General features: G+C 52.7%; 1 pseudogene; it reads right to left on the bottom strand.

Moving 5' to 3' along the window:
- The window catches only part of LOC103598979, a 98,598-nt pseudogene extending 91,983 nt beyond the window's left edge, over window positions 1-6,615 (bottom strand).
- Between the last annotated feature and the right edge of the window lie 14,255 nt (window positions 6,616-20,870).

Genomic DNA, 20,870 nt, shown 5'->3' with positions numbered 1-20,870 from the left:
GAGTGTGGGTGTGCAGGGCAGGAGGGGGGTGGGTGTGGGTGTGCAGGGCAGGAGTGGGGTGGCATGGAGTGTGCGGAGGAACCCTGTACATCCACCCTCCATCTAGGCACTGGTGGGTCCAGGTGCACCCTCTGACTGTTATCCGGGTCATTTCTTTCATCCTCCTAGCCCCTTGTCTGTTTTCCTGCTCAAAGCCTTCTTGCTCCTAAGGCTGAATGTTTGCATATTTAAATTATCTAGTCTTTTTCTCCGGGCTTCTGGGCTTTTACAACTTGCTGAGGAAGGGCTTCCCTGGCCAAGATCATGAAAAGACTTCCCTTTGGTCCTCCCGGGTCTGCCTGTAGTTTCATCGTCTCTTCATTCTGTCCCATCCATCTGTTTGTCGTTCCTGCCCCGTGCCCCTGGTTATTACACGTGTCCTTGTCTGTATCCACTGCTGCCCACTGGAACGGAGTCTCCCTGAGGACAGGAACGCTGGTCTGTTCTCTTCCACGCTGGTGTGGGAGGTCTGCCATCCACCTATGTTGAATGAGGCACCAGGACAGGTGTCCAGGACTTCCAGACCCGAGACAGAGAGGTCATTTAGCAGAGAAACTGTTCTGCGGCTGTGCAAGTTGAGGCTAACAGTACTTCCAGAACACATCTGTTGAGCACTTATGCATGCATGCAGGTAAATCATCTGTCCCCAACCCTGTCTTCTGCTCCCTCCCCAAATATTTCCCTCTTGTCCAGGGGCCTCTGCTCCAAGTGGCAGGCCCTCTCCTGCCTGGAATCCTTTCTCCCACCTCTCCTCACAGTCCATGCCCCCCCAGTCCCCCACTTATCTCTATCCTTTCTAACTAGGGATGGATGAGACAGTCTCCCCATAACTACCATCCAACCCACTGAAGACTATAACAAGGGCAAGGGCATGCTGTCCAGGATGCTGGCTAGACACCCTGTCTGAAGAGATGCAGTTTTATTCCACACAACTCACTTGTAATTGACCCCAAAATTATTGCTCAGGAGCTCAGTCTTACAGAAGTAGCTATTAATTCCCATTGTAATTGCTGGAGAGGAGCAGCAGGGTCTCCATTAAGGGATAAGAAAGTTCCAGCCGCAAGCTGCTAATCAATAAGATGAGTGCGTAATTATATATCACAGAGCTCCATAAACTCACTCATCACACTAATAAAATGGAAACCTCCTGATGCAACATTGGGGTTCTTGATTTTGCCAGCGGTTCTGTGGCCAAGGGAATTGAGCCTGATAACAGCAATCCCGGAACATGTCTGTTGAGCATTTACCTGTGTGTGCGGGAGCAGTGGGCTTGCGGGGCAGACCCCCCAGGACTCAGGGGCTGTTTGGATGTGGGTTTGCCAAGGAGGAAGGCATTGAGGACCACTCCCAGGTATCTGGCCCACACATCAGGGTGTGGGTGGGTGATAGTGGCGGTCACAAATCAAAGCAGGAGAAAAGGCCCCGTGACAGTGCAGGGAGGCCAAGATGAGAGCTGATGGGTGGCCTTGCCAAATCACGTCACCTCTCCGAGCCTCAGCTTCCTCTGCTGTCAAAAGGGGTTCAGGACCTCTGCCTTGCAGCACCTCTGAGAGTGTGAGTGTATGGTGAAAATTCATCCTGCCATCAGTTTAAGGCACATGATTTTTTTTTCCTTTTTGTCTTTTTTACTGACCAGTAACGGGATCGCAACCCTCGGTGTTGCGCCCGCGTCGCGCTCAGCCAGTGAGCGGGAACCGGTCTCCACATGGGATCCGAACCCTCGGCGGGAGCGCCACCACGCTCTTAAGTGGCGTACTCTCCAGTGTGCCACCGGGCCGGCCCTAAGGCACATGATTTTAATAAATTGAATTAATGTGGTCTGACCCTTAGGCACTGGGCACAGAAGTCAGCACCAATTCACATGGCTGTGGCTGTGTGATTCTGCTTTTATAAGAAATGGCCTTGAGACATTTTTTGGTGATGAGGTCCCAAGAGGGCCATGATCCTCTCTGCTGGGGACAGAAACCCCACTGGACTGGTGGACACCACCATGTTCCCTTCTAAGCCAGGCTGGGGAGGAGTGCTCCTCCTTGTGGGGGGCAGTCTAGACAGTGCAGAATTAATATCAATGTTAGGAATGGAAAATTGGTTTAGGCTTCAGGGGAAGTGGGAGGCTCAGAGATGTGGGGTCTTTCTTTACATTGACACCAATCCCAAATTTGACAGTGGCTGTGCAGAGCAAAAGGTCCTCTGGCAGGAGACAGCTGGAGGCTGAAAGTGAAGCTGTCTGGCCGCCTGGACTTGGCCATGGGAGTAAACTGGTCCAGGATCCTCATCCTTACGTGGAAACAAACACACACGTTTTAATAGTTTCCCTAGTGGCTGCAGGATTTTCTTCCCAAAAGAGAGTCTGAAGGCATCAGCGACTTCTCCAGCTGAGCTCTAGAATCCTCTCAGCCAGGATCCACACTCACTCATTCAGTCAATTACTCATTCATTTGTTCACTCGTTTACTTGTTCATTTATTCCTTCACCCATTCATTCATTCACTCATTCATTTATTTACACACTCAGTCACTTATTCGCTCTAGTTAGGTAGGACCAGCAAAAAACAAGAACATAGATGACTAAATCTAGGACAAATCGTCTAAGTGTTATGAAGAAAACCAACAGAGGCAAATAGAGTCTCTACTTTGGAGGAGGTAGTCAGGAAAGTCTTTCTGGGAAGGTGACGAGCAAGCTGGGACCTGGATGATAAATAGGAGGGGTGCGGCGGAACAGTGGAGGGGGAGTGTGGGCGCAGGGGAGAGGCTGGCTCAGGCCTGAGGGGGGGAAGCCTGGGATGTTTGAGAAGTGATGTGGCTGGCGGGAAGCTGTGGAGGGCACAGTGGTGGAGATGACACTGGGGAGACTGGGGCTGGGGCGGGGTCAGGGTGGACTGGACAGCTCACCCCCTCTTACACCTGGGGAGGCCCCAGAGCCATCCCCTCTCTTGGGTCCTGGGTAGGGAAGATCCACCCGGAACCTCTGCCCCAACCTCCAGGCCTGCTGCACGGGACCCTCCAGCCCAGCCTGGCACGAGACCCTGCAAGGCCTGGGCGAGGTGAGACACTAACGCCAGTTCCAGTCTGTCCTCCCCAGATGCCACTCCTAATAGCTGGGGTGAAAGCAGAGCCATGACATCCTGCTAGGGCAGCTGCAGGGAAGCGGAGCGGTGGGTTTCTCCACGTGGCAGCTGCTCGCACGGGAGTGGGCGAGAACTCATGGACTCCCCGGCGAAGGCACTGTTAGGAAGATGAAGAAATCCCGCTCAAACCCACAACCGAAATATTTCCTAAGAACCCTCCCTTTCCCCCTCTCTCTTTTTGTCAAGTGAAGGATACACACAGACTTTCTACTTGTAACCTGGCCAAGAATAATTTGTGGCAGGAAAGTTTGAGCATTTGTCAAAATAAAATAAAAATGTAAAAAAAAAAAAAAATTTGAGAGCACTTGAGTGTACATTTGTGTGAAACTAAACAGAGGGAAAGTTACTTAGGTGGTAAAATGTCTCTGCCTTTCCCCTCTGCCCCCTGCGCCCTGACACTCGGGTCCCCCCTCCCCAAGTGTTGAAATGGAGATTGTTCGGTATTTGTTTTGTTAATCTCCCACCAGGCCAGGCCGAGGGGCTGCAGGCTGGGTTTCTTGTTCACGCAGCACTCTGGCTGCCAAATGCATTCCCCCCTCACCTAGCCCAGGGCCAGGGACCTGTGCACCTGTTCCCTGTCCGTCTGGGGAGCTGGTGGGATTTGGGGGAGCATGCTTGTCCTCCCAGAGAATATAGCTTTGCCCCACTGAGATCCCTGCTCCTTGAGGGAACCTAATAATGAGAATTCACCTCCCCATAATGCCCTGGAGCTGTGGAGGGCTGGCCTACACCCCTGGGCAGTGCTCAGTTCTCATGGGAGTGCCAGACTCCAGGTGAGGTATGGTACAGTGGTTAAGAGAACAAGGTAGAGGCGTCATGCGGACCTGGGTTCGAATCCTAGCTCAGGCATTTGCTGATTGGATGAGTCACTTCACCTCTCTGTGCCTCAGTTTCTCATTTGTAAAATGGGGACAATGATAGTAGCTTCCTGATAGCATTGTTGGGAGAATTGAAGGGGCCAACACGTGGGAGGGGATTACAACACTGCCTAGCACTCAGTAGCTACTCAGTAAACCCGAGCGCTTACTACTGATGGGCTTTAAGCAGCATTGGAGACTTTGAGAGGATGGCATTTTGCTTCTCTGTGACTCAGTTTCCCACTCTGTAAAAAGAGGATGATGACTCTGCCCATCTCAGAGTGTTGTTTATAAGGCGTCAGTGAGTTAAACAAAATCCTTAGGCCAGTGTTGGGCACGTGGTAAGCGCTCATTAAATCTTCGCTGGAGTGTTATTGAGTGTTCGCTCTCCTCTGTCATAAACTTTCATTTTGGTTCAACAAAGAAGGAGGGAAAGAAGTGTCAGGTCCTGTACTAGGCACTTGATCTCACCGCATGTCTGTGATATTTTTCCATGTGCATCTCCTTGGCCCCATTTTGCAGGTGAAGAAACTGAGTCTTGGATGACTCAGCAGGTTATTGGCAGAGCTGGGAGCAGAGTTCAAGCTTTTCTGATGTCAGGTCAGGAATTTCCTTTTAAGGCTGAACCCCGCACGGAGGGGACCAGACGAGGAGGGGGAGATAGATGACGATGATGGCGATGATGATGATGATGACGACAGTGATGATAACATTTTTGAGTGGTGGGTGGTGGGTGCTGTGTGCAGCACATCCTATACATTATCACATTGGGATCTCCCTACAGCCCTAAGAGGTAGGTTTATCATCCCCACTAGACAGATAAGGAAACTGAGGGTCAGAAAGTTTGGGAAAATAGTGTCCATGGCCCCTGAGCCTCCAGGGCAGCATTTGCCTTTGACTGCTCTGTGCCACCTGTAAAGAACACAGTGCTTGTGCCTGTGCACCACAGATGTCTAATACATGGCTGTGCCCATTCCGCTCTGTTTATCTTGCCCTCACCCTATCCTTAGAGAGGTCAGACCATGAGAGCCAAAAGGCCAAACTCAAAGCCCAGCTCACTTATTTTACAGATGGGGAAACTGAGTCTAAGATGAGGGAAGGGACTTGCTGAAGGTCAGGCAGAGAAAATCAGATCTTATGGTCTGTGGAGGCCCAGATAGCTCTCTGGGGGCTGCAGGAGGGGAGCGGGGGGGAGGGGAGAGCAGGGAGTGAGGGGACGAAGCCGCCCGGGGAGAGCCAAGCTGCTGCTTTGAAAGAGGTTCGGTGGGGGGAGTGGGAACTCTGGGAAGCGGAGGAGCATCTGGAGCACTCCCCCCCCTACTCTTCAGGCCCGACTGCTCCACTCTCCCTAAAACTCAGCCTTCCCTGCCTCTCAGCACCCCTGCCCAGCCCTCTCTTTGCTAAGGCTCCAGGCCTAGGAGCGGACACTTGGTCCCAACACCCTGGGAACTTGGGTAAGCCCCTTCCTCCCCAGCAGCAATAAAATGAGGGACAGTGGCATGCACCTCCCCCAGCAGGTGACAGGACCAGTGAGGTAATGCAGGTGAAAGGCTGAAAGTAGACAGAAATGGGAGTTGTTGTTATTTTTATTATTACTACATTAGATAACTGGTTGGACTGCATTTTTCTCCGCTTGCCTCAGGGCCCTGTAGAAACAGCTTCAAACCGTGCTGGAAATTGCTGAGGATACAAATCAGTAAATCTAGGTTCTGCTCCAGCTCCCACCTGACTGGTGGGGCACTTTGGACGAGACCCTGTCCCTGTCCCTCTCTTGGTCTCTGTTTCCCAACTGGGCAAAGCAGCAGGGTGGCCGAGATGTTCCGTCTTGGTCTCTGGAACTTTGTAGGGGCCGCTCGTGGCCTTGTTGGGTTTGGGGAGGCCCCACTGGAGCGAAGGGGGAGGAGACGCCAGGCAGCATCCCCGGGCGCCTGAGCCAGCAGGGTCCATGGGTCTGACCGTGGACGTGATCAAGTGGTCCCTTTTCACACCTCCTTGAAACAGCGTGGGGAAGAAGAGTTGGCCCATCCGAGGCTCTGCTGTGGCAGCCGGAGTCAGCCGGGTGGGGACCCCAGTCAGAGGGGACGGAGGCTGAGCTGGTCCACGAGGCTGCCAGGAAGAGGAAACTGGGGAAGGAGAGAAGCGCCTTTCGGGCCATCAGATCCGAGCCTAAGGTGACGCCCGCAGGGGCTGGGAGACGAGTGCGCACATCGCCCCCTAGGCCCCGAGGAGGGCAACGCAGCTCCAGCCGGCTCCGGGGCCGTAGCCTCCGCTTCCTCCTATGCCCTGAGACGCTGCTGTGAGCCCTGCCTGTGCTGCGGCCTGGGGACAGAGCACAATCCTGATCTGACCCGCCATCCCTGTCTTCAGGGCCTTCACAGGACATGGACAGCGGCTGACGTTGGAGTGGGACTGCCTTGGTTACCTGTCCCTGCTTTCTTCCTGACCAGCTGACTGTGTGACCTTAGGGGAGAGACTTAACCTTTCTGAGCCCATTGTCTCACCCGCAGAAAGGGGAATTATTCGCCCCATTGCAGAGCTGCTGGGAGCCTGAAGGACACTGCCTGTGAGCACGTTGCACAGAGTCTGGTGCATAGTTTTCAGAAGCTGTTCGTTCCCTCTCTCCTCTACAAATGAAGTCACAGGCCTCAAGGAGAGCACAGGAAAAGAAGCAGCTTACTTGTCTTAGAGGAGGCAGGGGGCCTCACGAAGAGAGAGGAAATTAAAGTAGGGTTTTGAGGGATGTGCAGGAGTTTCCTAGGCATACCAGGCCTCTGTGAAGGCAGGAACCACATCTGCTGTGGATTATCCTTGTTTCCCCAACGGCTGGTGTATAATCGAAGCTCAACAAACATTTGCTGTATGGGTGGATGGCATTCCAGGTGGCAGGACAGTACAAGCACAGTCTGGTGTCACCGGTGGATGAGGAGTTTAATTCCTCCTCTGGCCTCCACAGTGCTTTGCCACATTGTCTATGAAAGGCCATTGTACACATGGCCTCTATTACATGCTCCACATGTGCTGGAGGGATAACAAGGGGGCTCAGGGACCAGTCCGGTGGACATTTAGAGACAGTCTGATCATCTTATCTCCAGGCTGGGCCGGTCAACTGAAGGCTTGAAAGGACTTCAAGACCTCATCCTGTCCGTTCTCCATCCTCCTGTTTCCAGACAAGACAAACTAATTCTTCTCCCCAAACCCCATCTCCAAGCGAGAACACTTTGGGGGATTCCAAGCCTTTCCCCGGGTATCCATCCACGTGACGGGTCATTATGAAGCACCCTGTGAGAGGCTTCATCATTTCCACGTGGATTTACCTGTCCTTGTCCCCTGGAGGGCTATGGGCACCCCAAGAGCAGGCTGCTCACTCACCTTTGCCTTCCTATCTCTACAGCCCCAGCCAAGGCTTGGCCTGGAGAACAGGGTCCTGGATTCGATGCTCAAATGAAGGATCGAAGGATGACTTCAAAATCCTTGCTTGAGGGCCGGCCCGGTGGCGCACTGCTACAGTGCACCGCTTGGGAGCGCGGCGGCGCTCCCGCCGAGGGTTCAGATCCCACATACAGACCAGCTGCTCACTGGCTGAGCAAGGTGCGGACGCATCACCGAGGGTTGCGATCCTGTTGCCGGTCCCGGTCCGGTACGGGCGCGACACTGAGGGTTGCGATCCGTTGCCGGTCACGAAAAAAGACAAAAAGGAAAAAAAAAAAAAATCCTTGCTTGAGGTGAGGGGGGTGTGTGTGTGTGTGTGTGTGTGTGAGTGTGTGTGTGAGTGTGTGTGCGAGTGTGTGTGTGTTTGTGTGTGAGAGTGTGTGTGCTTGTGTGTGTGTGAGTGTGTGTGTTTGTGTATTGTGGGGGCTGCCTCCCATTGTCCTCCCCCATTACCAGGGAACCAAGGATAAAATCCAAACACTATGCCGCCTTCCTGGGCCCTTCCTGATAGGCCTCTGTCTCTTTTGGCTCCGTAATCTTCATCAGATGATGCTTACGTGAGAAGAATGCAGCAGGGCAAAGGCAGGCAGGAGACACTGGCGAGGGGTTGCTGTTCTCAGCGGGTGGTTGGCGAGGGCCCCCCCCCCCCGAGAAGGTGGCATCAGAGCAGAGTGCTGTCCTTCACCAGCTTCCCCTCCAGGCCCTGAGGGCGAAGACTGCCTCACCCCCCTGGCTGGGCTGGGCTACCCCCTGGTGCCCCATGGCCCTTGTGTGCCCCTTCCTCCTGGCTCCAGGCTGCCTGGCCCAGCTACTTTTTAGCCCTGTGACCCAGACAATTTGATCAGCCTTTCTTTGCCTCAGTTTCCTCATCTGTTAAATGGGGATAAAATAGTACCTGCTTCTAGGGTGGCTGTGGGTGTTGCATCTATTATCTTTTGTGGAGGGCTGAGGATGGCACCTTCACATCCTCGTAAATGCTCTGCTAAGTGGGCTGTATTAATTATCAGTATTATTGCATTTATCCCACTTTTATTTATCTGTCCCTAGATGCACAGACCATTAAGTTTCGTGCAATCCTCTGGAAGTGGAAATAGGAGAAACATCCCAGGGGAGCTTGGGCAAGACAGGAGAGTGAGGACGGTTTCCTGCAGTCCTTCCAACGGGTGGACGTGAATGTTGAGTGACTGAACCCTCTGTTAAGTGCCAAGACGGCACTATGTCCTGTGCACGTGTTATTATCTCATGTCATCTTCACGATGCCCCTGGAAAGGTGGCCCTGCCCTACAAACGAGGAACCCCTGAATCAGGAACCAGTAACTTGGTTCTGACTCACAAGGGGCTGAGCTGGGATTTGAACCCAGGTCAGCCTGATTCGATGCTAAACTGCCTCGCTGGAGAAATACCTTCCAGCCCATGTCAGGTTAACACTGAGAGCTCCATCAATTGGAATTGGAGTAGATCTGGGGGACAGCATTGTGTGGGCTGCTGTGGCCTTTCTCAGGGCAAGGCAGACACAATGACTGTGCGGTTCATGTGCCTAAATCCAACTCTACTCCTGCAGGACAGAGATAAAAGAGAGAGGGAGGGAGGGAGCGAGGCGAGAGCGAAAGAGGTGGATGGAGGGTAACTCCACGTAGCAGACCATGCTGCCCACTGGTCCACAATCAGCTCTGTGTGGAGTTCGCGCCTGTGAACCTCAGCAGGTCCACGGGTGGCCTCGGTTCCACGTGCCCCTCCTGAGCCTCTCCCTGAGCAAGGTGGTTCTGCAGTGTAGGATACTGAATTTTCATGCTGCCTGGCAAGGAATCCCTCCAGGTATAAGATGTGGAGGGAAGAGCACCAGGCTGGGGTCATGAAACTAGGTACTGGCCCTGGCTTAGACCTTGTATGACCTTGGGCAAGTCTATTCCCTTTCCTGGGCCTTGTGATCCCCATCTGTAACATGAAGTGGTGGCAAGGTGGGTGATCTTCCTTCCAGCTCTAACATTGAATATGACCAGTCATTCAGTCAGTGAACAAACATTCACTGAGCACCTGTTATGTGCCTGTCACCACTCTAGCTGTTAGGGTTACCAATAAGGAGACAAAGTCTGCTCAAGGAGCTTGTATTCTTGATGGAGTGAGCACACCAATAATAAATATGGTAATTTCAGGTGGTGGTAAGTGACCATAAAACCAGGGCCATGTGAGAGAGAGCAAGGGGGCCACATTAGATGGGGTGGCCAGAGAAGGGCTCCCTGAGGATGGTGAGAGTCATCATGTGAAGATCTAGGAGAAGAGCGTGCAAGGCAGGGGAACAGCATGTGCAAAGGCCCTGAGGTGGGCACGACCGAGGAACAGAATGAAGGGGGAGAGCTGTACAAGATGAGACGGGGAGGGCAGCAGGGGTTGGCAGCTCTCAGCTGGGGGCTCACCCTCTCCAGCAAGTATTTTCTGGTTGTCACAGCATTGGGAGACATGCTACTGACATTTGATGCTGGGAGGGATGACCGATGTCCTGCCTTGCACAGAAGTCCCGCAGAATACCAATATTTCCCCCATCAAGAAACATCAAATCCCTTCTTACACCCATTAGGATGGTTACTATCAAAAAAACAGAAAATAACAAGTGTTGATGAGGATGTGGAGAAACCGGAGCCCTTGTGCGCTGCTGGTGGGAACGTAAAATACTGCAGCCACTATGGAGACAGTACGGAGGGTCCTCAAAAGATTAAGCACAGGATTAGCATATGAACCAGCACTTCCACTTTTGGAGATATACCCCAAAGAATTGAAAACAGGATTTCGAAGAGATATTTGTACATCCTTGTTCATAGCAGCATTATTCACAATCACTAAAACATGGAAGCAACCCAAGTGTCCATCAGTGGATGAATGGATGAGCTAAATGTGGTATATTCATCCAATGGAATATTATACAGCCTTAAACAAGAAGGAATTCTGATGCATGCTACAACATGGGTGGAATTTGAGGACCTTATGCTAGATGACATAAGCCAGTCACAAAAAGCCAAATACTGTACAATTTCACTTATTTGAAGTACCTAGAATAATCAAATTCATTGAGACAGAGAGTACAGTGGTGGTTGCCAAGGGCTGAGGGAAGTGGAAATGGGCAGTTGTTTAATGGGCACAGGGTTTCAGTTAGGGAAGTTCTGGAGATTGGATGCTCAGCAATGTGCATGTACCTAACACTGCTGAACTGTACACTTAAAAATGGCTAAGGTGGTAGATTTTACATCGTGTGAATTTTACCATAATTTAAAAAAAGGGAAACATCAGATCATCTTTTCTCCTTGGTCAAGAAGTGGGATATTTTTCTAAGGGTCATGGGAAGCCGCTGGAAGGGAGATAACTATACACAGGCTGTTTTGTGCAATCACTCTGGCTGCCATGTGGAGAAAGAATGGCAGGGCAGTGGGAACAGACGCAGAGGACCGGCGAGGAGACCGGAAAGCCATCCTGGAGAGGGGGGTGGTAGCCACGGATGTGCTGAGAAGCGGGTGGATTCGGAGGGGTGGGGGAGGACAGTCGACAGGCAGACTGGGTGGGAAGGCAAGAGCCAGTGTCACTCGTGGGGTGACACCGGGAAGGCTCCCCAGCACGTGAGCTCATATTACATGCTCTGCATGTGCCAGAGAGATGACAAGGGGGCTTGGGGACCAGTCCGGTGGGAATTTAGAGAAAACCTGATCACATCGTCCCCAGGCTGGGCTGGTCAACTGAAGGCTTGGAAGGACTTCGAGACGTCCTCCTGCCCATTCTCCATCCTGTTTCCAGACAAGACAGACTCATCCCTCTCTCTAAACCCCATCTCCAAGAGAGAACGTGTTGGGGGATTCCAAGCCTTCCCCAGGTGTGCATCCATGTGAGGGGTCATCATGAAGCACCCTGTGAGAGGCTTCATCATTTCCAAAGCCTGGTCGTAGCTGCGACCCACTTGGTTGTCTTAGCATGCCCGAGCACTCGGCAGTTGAGGAAACTGAGTCTCAGAGAAGCATCGTGTCTCATCTGTGAAGACATGAGCAGCTCCTTTGAAGGCCAGTCCATCCTTGGCTTTACAGATGAGAGGAGTTGGAACAGGGAGTTCAGGGGAAGTGCCCAGATGAGGGGAGCCAGGCTGGGGGAACGTAGGGGTGAGGCAGGGTCCTCACTATAAAGTACGGGGGACCTTGGCAGCCATGAAGGGCCAGAGAGCATGTCCCTCTTTCCCTCCAAGCACAGGGCAGGGGTTTCTGAGCCCCACAGCTGCAGACTCCTCTCAAGAGAGGGCTGGAGACCATCCCAAAGCTGTGGCCCTGGACATTGCTACCTTCTGACAACCTGGAAGCCACTTCTCTCTCTCTCTCTCTCCCCCACAAACAGCCAAACTCAGGTGGCCTGGACAGATCAGGCTGCGATTTTCTTTGGGTGCCCACAGGACTGGCGCACTCACGAGTTTGGAGCATGCAGATGCAGAAACCCGAGGTGCTCCTAGATCTCTGAATCTCATCTCCTCCTTTTCGGGTGAGTCCAAGAATGCGTCGGGCGGCAGACAATTGGCGTCACAGCTGCAAACAGAGACTTCCAAGGCTGGGAGTAACTGAGAGTTCCTCTCATCCATCCTCTTGCCTTCAGGGGAGACTTCCGCCCTCCCCCAAGGACCATCCCAGCCAAGGGGAACGTTATCTTTCCCCCAAGAGCTCCCCAGCCCTCCCTCAGGCCTTCATTCCTGCGGGGAGCAACTTCCAGCCAAAGACCTCTTCCCAGGGACTGTAGACGTCTTCGGTTCTGCCTGCCTAAGCTTATCCTCCTCCTGACAGCTGCGCCCTGCAGGGAGCCTCCCCACCCCCTCTCTCAGCTTGTTGGTTGGGGTGGGGCTTACCTGAAGAGTGGCCTGTGGCCTGGGCCTGGCCAGTGACAGTACCACATTCCCCTGGTCTCAGGGTTGGTGGGCGTGTGACTGAAACAAAGCCAATCAGATGAAGTTCTGGGATTTTGTGGCAATAAGGGGGCAAGAGGTGCTCTCTTTCTGTTGGGGTTGCTGTGAGGGTGGAAGCCCGAAGCTGCCGTCATTTGGGGAGAGGCTGCCTGAGAATGGATCCAACACAGAGAAAAGCAGAGTGGAGGGCTGGAGAGAGATGGATTCCTGGAAGCCGCAGTTGGGTACCTGGATCCAGCCATGCCTGAAGCTAAAGACCCATGGACATTTTAGTTATGGGAGCCAATGAATTCCCCTTCCTGCTTAATAAGCCAGTTTGAGTTGGGTTTCTGCCATCTGCAAGGGAAGTGCACCAAGCTCACTCTAGGTCCTTTCTTCTGAGGCAAAGCCTTTGTCCTTTGGCTCTTGCCACAGTGGGGCTAGAGCATCTCTGGTTATGCCCTTAGCGGGCGATTCTTTCATCTCCTGAGCCTGCTGATCAATTGCTGCTCAACACCTGTGTCTCCACTTGGTCTCGCCATGTTCCTCTCTGTTTTCTCCTTGGTTAAATGTTATTCAGAATTCTTTCTAATACATGTGAGAGAAGCCCACACGACATCAGCTTGAGCAAAAACGGGAACTTGGTGGCTTAGAAAGTGGCCCTGCTCGCCATGTTCCTCTCTGTTTTCTCCTTGGTTAAATGTTATTCAGAATTCTTTCTAATACACGTGAGAGAAGCCCACACGACATCAGCTTGAGCAAAAACGGGAACTTGGTGGCTTAGAAAGTGGCCCTGAGGAGCCTGGGGGGCTGGAACCAGGACTCAGGGTCACCAGGATTTTCTGTCCATTGCTCACCTGTGCTTGTCTCTGCTTCCCTTTGGGGCTGGCCTCATTCTATCTCTTCTGTGGGGCAGGGAGCTTGGCCACCATCAGCCCAGCTTGGCAACCCCAGTCCAAAACAAAAGAGCTGCCTTCTCCTGGGATCATACATCAGTCCCAAGGAAGGGCTGAGTGACCTTGTTAGGGTCATGTGTCCACCCTTGGGCCGAGCACTGCTGCCAGGGAAATGGGTGGGGGTGGGGGGACAATTATTGACTGAATCTGGTTATGTGGGTGGGGCACTGAGTTTCTGTAATTGACAGAATCACATAGGGGAGAAAGGGCAAAGGGGACTGGGTGGCTGGTATTGGACAAAGGATGGGCAATGAGGGATGCCAGACAGAGAAGATCACAAGATGTCCACCTCAGGCATCACTACCAGCAGCACCAGCGCTATCTGCCAACATTTCTTGAATCCCTGGTATGGGCCAGGCTCCATGAGGAAACCATCCATCATCTGTCCGTCCATCCATCCAACCATCCATTTATCCATCTAGCACCGACTCTGCATGGGCCCTGAGCCTGAGACACAATGGTAAGAGCATTTGACAAGCCATTACATTCCCCTGGGACAAGAGCACTGATAGGGAAGTGTAAGGTACTCAGAGCACTGTTGGCTACTGTAGTCTTGGCAGGGTGGTCAGGGAGGGCTTTCAGGAGGAAGTGACAGCTAAGTGGAGACCTAAGGAAGAGCAGGAGGTAACCAGGTGAAGAACAAGAGGAGGTTGCAGGAGAGGCAATACTTGGAAGGCAGGAATTTCTGCTCTCAGGGAGCTCATGGTGACGTGGGGAGACAGGACATGAGCCCTTCATGTGTCTCTAGCTGGGTGCCAGAGGATTTGGAGGTGAGGCAGCCACAGCCCCTGGGGAAGCAGGTGTGGGGTATGGGAAGTGGCAGAACAGGGCGAGAGCTTGCTTGGTCTGGAGGAGAGTGAGAGGCTCCTGGGAGAGGAGAAGCCTGCACCGGTTTTGACGGGGTGAGCTCACTAGGAGAAATAAAACCACAGGTCCCCAAGCCTCAGGCCTGGCGCTTCTTGCCCACTGTCTCTTTGGTCTGGAGGAGAGTGAGAGGCTCCTGGGAGAGGAGAAGCCTGCACCGGTTTTGACGGGGCGAGCTCACTAGGAGAAATAAAACCACAGGTCCCCAAGCCTCAGGCCTGGCGCTTCTTGCCCACTGTCTCCGTAACCACCAGTCTGCGTGTGTCCCAAACAGCATCGTCTTGACTGCCTCTCACCCTGGAGAAGCTTCTCACACCAACGTCCTTGCTTAGGGTCAGTCTTGTCCTCTCTGCTGTGCTTAGGTGAAGACATAGGAGGAAATGTCACAGATGACGGCGAAAAGGAAGGTAAGTAGACCTCCTAGGTAGGGAGATGGGGATTGGTCAGGATTTGAGGTCAGGAGATGAGATTGAGGTCCTAGTTCAGCCACTGACTCACCAAATGACCTTGGACAAGTCCCCATCACTCTCTGGGCCTCAGCTGATCTTTCCATTTGGATGAAAGGGGCATATAGGCCTTGACAAGGCACCATTCCAGTTCTGACATGTTGAGATTCCTGGGCCTCCAGCCCCTGCGCTGACGACTGGGAGGGGACAGTGGAGGTGAGGCTGCTTGGGGCTCCTGGCTCTCGGCCACGCCGCCTGTAGCCTACAGGTCGTGAGTCATCTTCCAGGCAGTGGGTGACCTCTCCATACCCCTGTCTCCCCCAAGCCCTGTGACCCTGGGCAGTGTGCAGAGCCAGGCCGTCCCGGGTGGGCAGAACAGTGGAAATCACAATATTGACCCAGCGCACAGGAAGTGGGGAGGACAGGCCGCCGGGGTTCCCGGCCCGGGGGAGACAGCTCGCTGAGTGATGAGCTCAGAGCCAAGCTCTTCCTCCCTCCTGGGTCACCACACGGCTGCCGCCCGCCAGGACCATTCCTCCCGGCTCCAGGGCTCCTTCCCCGGACCTCCCTCCTGCACATTCTCCCAGCCCAGGCCTGGGAGGGGAGCTGCTGGGGAGCTGTGAGGCCTCAGTCCCTCTTGGGCCCTGACTCCCTGCAGGCAAGGCACAGGATCCCCTGTGCTTCTCGGCTTCTGTGCAGCCAAAACTGGAACTGTACCCTCCCAGGCTGCCAGCCTTTGGAATAGTCCTGCCTCCCATTTAACAGATGGGGAAACTGAGGCTCAGAAAGTTACTCGGCCAGTTATATCAGAGCCAGGATTCACACTTGGATCTGTCTTATCCAGGCCAATGCTGTGTCCGCTCCCGATGAGTGAGTTATCATTGGCCGTGATAATGGCACGACTAATACACAGCTCACTGAGCCAAGCACTAGATCTTGCTCAGTCCCCTCAACTGCCCTATGAGGAGTTCAGTTACTAACCTGACTTTGCACATGAGGAAAGTAAGGCTCAGAGGAGGTGAAATAAGTTTCCCAAGGACACAGCCAACAAGCAGCAGAGCTGGGACTTGAACTGAGTGCCTTTGCCTGATCCCAAAGCTCATGCTTCGTCTGTCCCACAAGCCATGCAGCAGGAGGTGTCTGTCCTGGAAGGTCTGCTCCAATGCTACTCTCTCCATCCCCATCAAGCCTCAGGACCACATTACGGATCTGTGTTCCCATGGATACTTGAATTTAAAAGGGGCTTCTTAGGGGCACCCTAGCCCAAAGCCTTGCTCTACAATGGGAGATTCTCAGTCGGTATTGCTTGTGGGGCTGGGCCATAGGATTTGGAGATAGCCACCCACCCTGCTGATGGTCTAGCTGGACCAGGAAGTGTTGTTGAGTGGTAAGCAACCTCTGGGGGAGGTGGTGAGTTGGAGCAGATGTATTCCTGGGCTTGGAGTTGGGGACCCAGAGCCCCCTCCCTGCCCTCCCAGGATCTTGGTCTCCTCATCCATAGAGAGAAGGGCTCAGGGCCTAATTGAAGAGTCTATGCCCTGATGCCAGAAAGTTAGTGGAGGTTTTGGCTCCTGTTACTTCCAGCACCCTTCCCATGAGCTGGGTGTGGATGGGGACAGGGCTTACACGTGCTGTCATTGGGCTCTGCTTGAGTTTTATACCCAGGACTTGCTCTGTAGGGAGTCACCAATCAAAACCTGCCAATGTGCTTATTCTAGGGCTGCTATTGAGGGTGTTTTCTGATTCATCACAGAGCCCTGTTATGAGGAACCACAGGAAAAATTCACTCGGTATTCAGTATAGGCAATTTGCATGAAGTTTGAGAAATGTATGCTTTTATATCATGGACATCTATTTTGCGCATGTGTGTACACATGTGCATATATGCATTCTTGCCTGATTATTTACATCTTTGTTTTGTCCACCATGAGCTCAAGGCTAAAACTGTGACACACAGCAGTGCAGGACTTCTTGATCCAGTTTACCTCCTCTGCCCCTCCACCGGCTCTAAATTATAATAATTATCATTTATTGGGCACCTCTGTGCAGCAGGTAAGATACAACCCTGTACTGGTTTCCTCATTTCCTTTGCACCAAGGTGGAAACTGACTTTCAGGACAGGGACAAGGTACATCACAGATCCCATTGCTTAGTGATGTCTGCTATAGGCACAGGAAGGGAAGTATTGGGGTGTATGCCTCATAGTTGCCTGTCCTCATTCATACAATGCATAATATTGTATGTGTTCATATTTTCTATTTAACCATACATAGTTTCATAAGCTGTCTTTAAACTTTTATGGAATAAGACTTTGCATAAAAAATGATAACTCATTACAAATAATTATCAGGTGCTTTAATATAGGTTATATTACTGTGTCCTCACCATATCTCTGTAGGAGAAAATGGGTGGGTCATTACAGAGGCAGAAACTCAGGTTCAGAGTCAGGACCATCGCTAGCCCATAGGGCACCTTTGCATGTATTAAAAAAATGTGCCCTCTGGGCGATCATGGCTTGGTGAGCAGAGCACAGGATGGATTTTAGCCCCATCCACCTCCTCACCCCAGGTGCCCTTGTTCCGTGCACAACCTGAATGACCACACACAGCGGCCCTATCAGTGTCTTGCCAAATCAGTTATATCCTCCACTCCAAATCCAGTGATCGTTTTACTGCACATGGCTCATAAGATGGATTTTAGCCCCATCCACCTCCTCACCCCAGGTGCCCTTGTTCCGTGCACAACCTGAACGACCACACACAGCGGCCCTATCAGTGTCTTGCCAAATCAGTTATATCCTCCACTCCAAATCCAGTGATTGTTTTACTGCACATGGCTCATAGACTACTTTCTGGGTCTCGGACACCTATTCAGGCTCCAGGATAGATGGCATATGGTCTTAGCCGAAGCGAGGAGGTGGAAGAAAGAGCAGCATAAACCACTCAGCCTATGTTTGTGCCACGAACAGGCAAGATCACTGCCGGTGACTGCTCTGGCCTGCCAGATTCCGATGAGGATCCCAGGCTATGAATAGTCCCAGTGAGGCCCCGCTGGACTCCCCCCATGCCTGGTCCTTGGCCTCCACCCCACGCTGACCACTGGAAAAACAGGGGTGGGGCTTTCTCCTTGGCACCCCCGTCCTGCACGTTTCTTCCCGCTAGCTTTCCGCCCAGGATTACCGCTGAGGTCGGGCTTCTGCACACTGCTGTCACTCGGGCCCCCACACGGGATGCTTGAAAAACATCTCTCTGAAAGCAGAGAAAGTGTGAGCCGTCAAGAAGGAGGGTGTGGAAGGAGAGAGGTCCTCGGAGGAGGGGAAATTTACAGCGTTTGTTTGGCCAGTGCTAAGGACATCGTGAGGCCTGCATAAAATGCCTTCCGGAGGTGAGCACAGGTATTTTACTGCCTAATATCAGATGTCAGCACTTCAGCACCCTTGGAGATTGTCTCCACCACCCCCCTCTTTTGATGATGGGGAAACTGAGCCCTAAGATGGAAATTGACTTGCCTAAACCCATATGGCTGAGCAAGATACCCCACTACCAAGTGTGGAGGCACTGAGTGTGTCCTCTGGGCTTCATGTCAGGGGGCACTGGTGGCTGCTCAGTTCGGCTCCACTAGCCACCAGCCTGCTATGTGCCAGGTGCTTCCCCAGATCCTTTGCCATTGTCTGTTGAGGACCACGTTTTGCAAATGAAAAAACTAAGGGTCAGAGAGCCTGGCTCACCTGCTGGAGGTCTTTCTCCACACCATGGCGAAGGAGAAAGCAAATGTCACAGTTAGGCATACAGCCTCAGGAGTCCAACAGTCTGGGTTCTGTTAATACCAGCACTGGCTCTGTGACCTTAGCCAAGTTACTTTGCCTCTCTGAGCCCTCAGTTTCCTCACCTGTAAGATGGGAGTGATAATTAGAAAGCTGCTATGAAGATCCAGTAAGACAGAGCACGGGAGACACTTAGCACAGTCTTGGGGTATATTTACGCTCAGTAAATTGTAGTGCCAATGTCAGTACGATTATCACTGTCAACATTATGAGGGGGTAGAGCAGACGTTTATTGAGTTGGCTGCAGGCACCCACCTTCTAGATTCCTTGGGGCAAATGGCCCTGCCTTCGTGTGTCATCTTCGTGATGATAGTGGCAGTGGGGGGTAATTCTAGGTGCTCCTCTCCCTGTACCTGAATAGAGGAGCCACAGCCATCCTCTCACTCCCAGTACAGCACACGACCCCGACTTGACCAGCTGCCTGTTGTCTGCTGAGTCTTTGAGTCTTGAGTGGTGTCCCAAGGTGAGAAGGAACAAAGGTTGGGGATTCGTTGCTGTTGTTATGGTTGTAGCAACATCCTGATCTGCCTTTTCCTGTGACCAGATGCTCATTTTCGTATCCATCCAGTGGCTATCCTGGGAGATCCACTCCGTGCCAGGCACTGGGCTGGGGGCCAGGACACAAAGGTGCCCTTGACCAGGAGAGTCCTTGCTCCCCTCATTCCAAGGCTTCTGGAGCCTTCCTGGGACCTGCCTCTCCTGAGCTCATGTCTCCAGCCTCCTGTTGGTTCAGAGAGTCCCTGCTCTTCTTCTAGTGCCTTCCCCTCTGCTTATGGCAGCTGGAGCTGACTTGGCTGCTTGGAATGAGAGAGCCTCAGCTATTTCCAGGCAGCGGTGGGCTTGAACTTCAAGCTTCTCTGCCTCTCAAGCCTGAGCTCTTTTCCGGGCATCTCCCTGCCTTCTAGTACCCACAGGAATCCTGATGCTCAAGCCCTGGGGACCCTAAGACCGACCTGGGTAGGACCAACCAAGTCACAGAATGTGTCTGAGAAGAACCAGGGTATGAGCAGTTTTGTGGCTTTGAAATGCCATAGACTTGCCCAACAGCAATGGTTTTCAAACTCCATCCCTTTGAGCTGTGGTGTTCTCACAGGTACCTCAGGGGTTGACGGGATTTGCAAGGGTTCAGGGGGCAGTTGAGTGCCAGGGTCCCCACAGCACCACTACCATGCCTGTCTAATCAGAGTGGCTCTATTTAGTGCAGTAGTTTAGATGCATGGGCTCTGGATTAGTGCTGCCCGAATCCCATCTCCACCGCTTATAAGCTGATGACCTTGGATAAGTCACTTATCACTCCATGCCTCAGTTTCCTAATCTGTAAAGCAGGAATGATGATACCTCGGGACGTGGCTGTGAGGACTGAAGGAATGTGTGCTGCAAAACGCTTAGAAGAGCACCGGCCCACGGTGAGTCTTCAATAATACTAGCTACTGGTCTACCTAATTCACGTATTAGCATTCAGTGGAATATTCCACAGGGAAAAAAAAAATCCTTTTGTTGCTAATGAAATGGTTGAAGATATCTGCCCCACAGCATTCACTTGGCCGTGACCCCCTGCACTTGCCTGGCTCTAGTGTCCTTCTCCAGGACAGTTCTCCTCCGAGGGATAACTTTCCAGCTCTAAAAACCCACTTCGGATTTGTGTGAGGAGTCACTCGTCACAGATGTTTCATCCTGGGCCATTTTGGGACATCTGGCCATGTGGTGAGCTTGGAGAAGCAGGTGGTAGTTGCCCCTGCTCTGGTGCTGAGCTGCCTGGGCAGTGAGAATCTGTTCTCCCCTGAAAGGTGGACCTTTAGTGCAGGCACCTTGGCTTTGCTGGGCCTAGCTTCTCCTTGGCTCTGGGCTCTGCTCCCTTCCTGAGAGGCAGGGGACCCTCCTCCAAACCTTCCCAGGGAGAGTAAGACTGTGTTGCTGGCCCTTTCCAGGAGAGGCACCTCCCCCGGTTTGTCTTGAGGAGGAGGATTTGGACATTGGCTCTCAGCAGATAGAGAGCAATCCAGCCCCTGATGTCCTCAAAACTTCCCCTTTCTCTCTTTGTCCAGAAATTGTGGCCAGGGGCTCCCGCAGGTGGGTTAGGACAGTGTCTGCCTGTGTCCACATAGGCCAAGCCTCTTGCACTGATGTCACTGAAGGTAGGACAATGAGGAGACCACAGCCAAATTTGTGTGGCAGGCTGAGGATCTCATCCTGGTCCCAAGCACCTTCCCCTTACTGGGCTTTCATTCCCTCCTGGGAAAGACTTATGCTTTGGGAAGCAGAGCCAACCCCTTGGCCTGTGCCACGTCCCAGGCCTGGTGCTGGGATGCAAAGAAGCAACCCCAGGTCCCCACCCTCAAGGATTCAAGTCGAGTGGACGATCTGATGTGTTACAATGTCCCTGCAAGGACGATGGCATGGGCTGGAGAGCACAGACACTGTATAGAAGA

Source organism: Galeopterus variegatus, unplaced genomic scaffold (genome assembly GCF_000696425.1).
Source record: "Galeopterus variegatus unplaced genomic scaffold, G_variegatus-3.0.2 Scaffold2813, whole genome shotgun sequence".
Lineage (NCBI taxonomy): Eukaryota > Metazoa > Chordata > Mammalia > Dermoptera > Cynocephalidae > Galeopterus > Galeopterus variegatus.
This window is presented reverse-complemented; position numbering and strand designations above follow the sequence as displayed.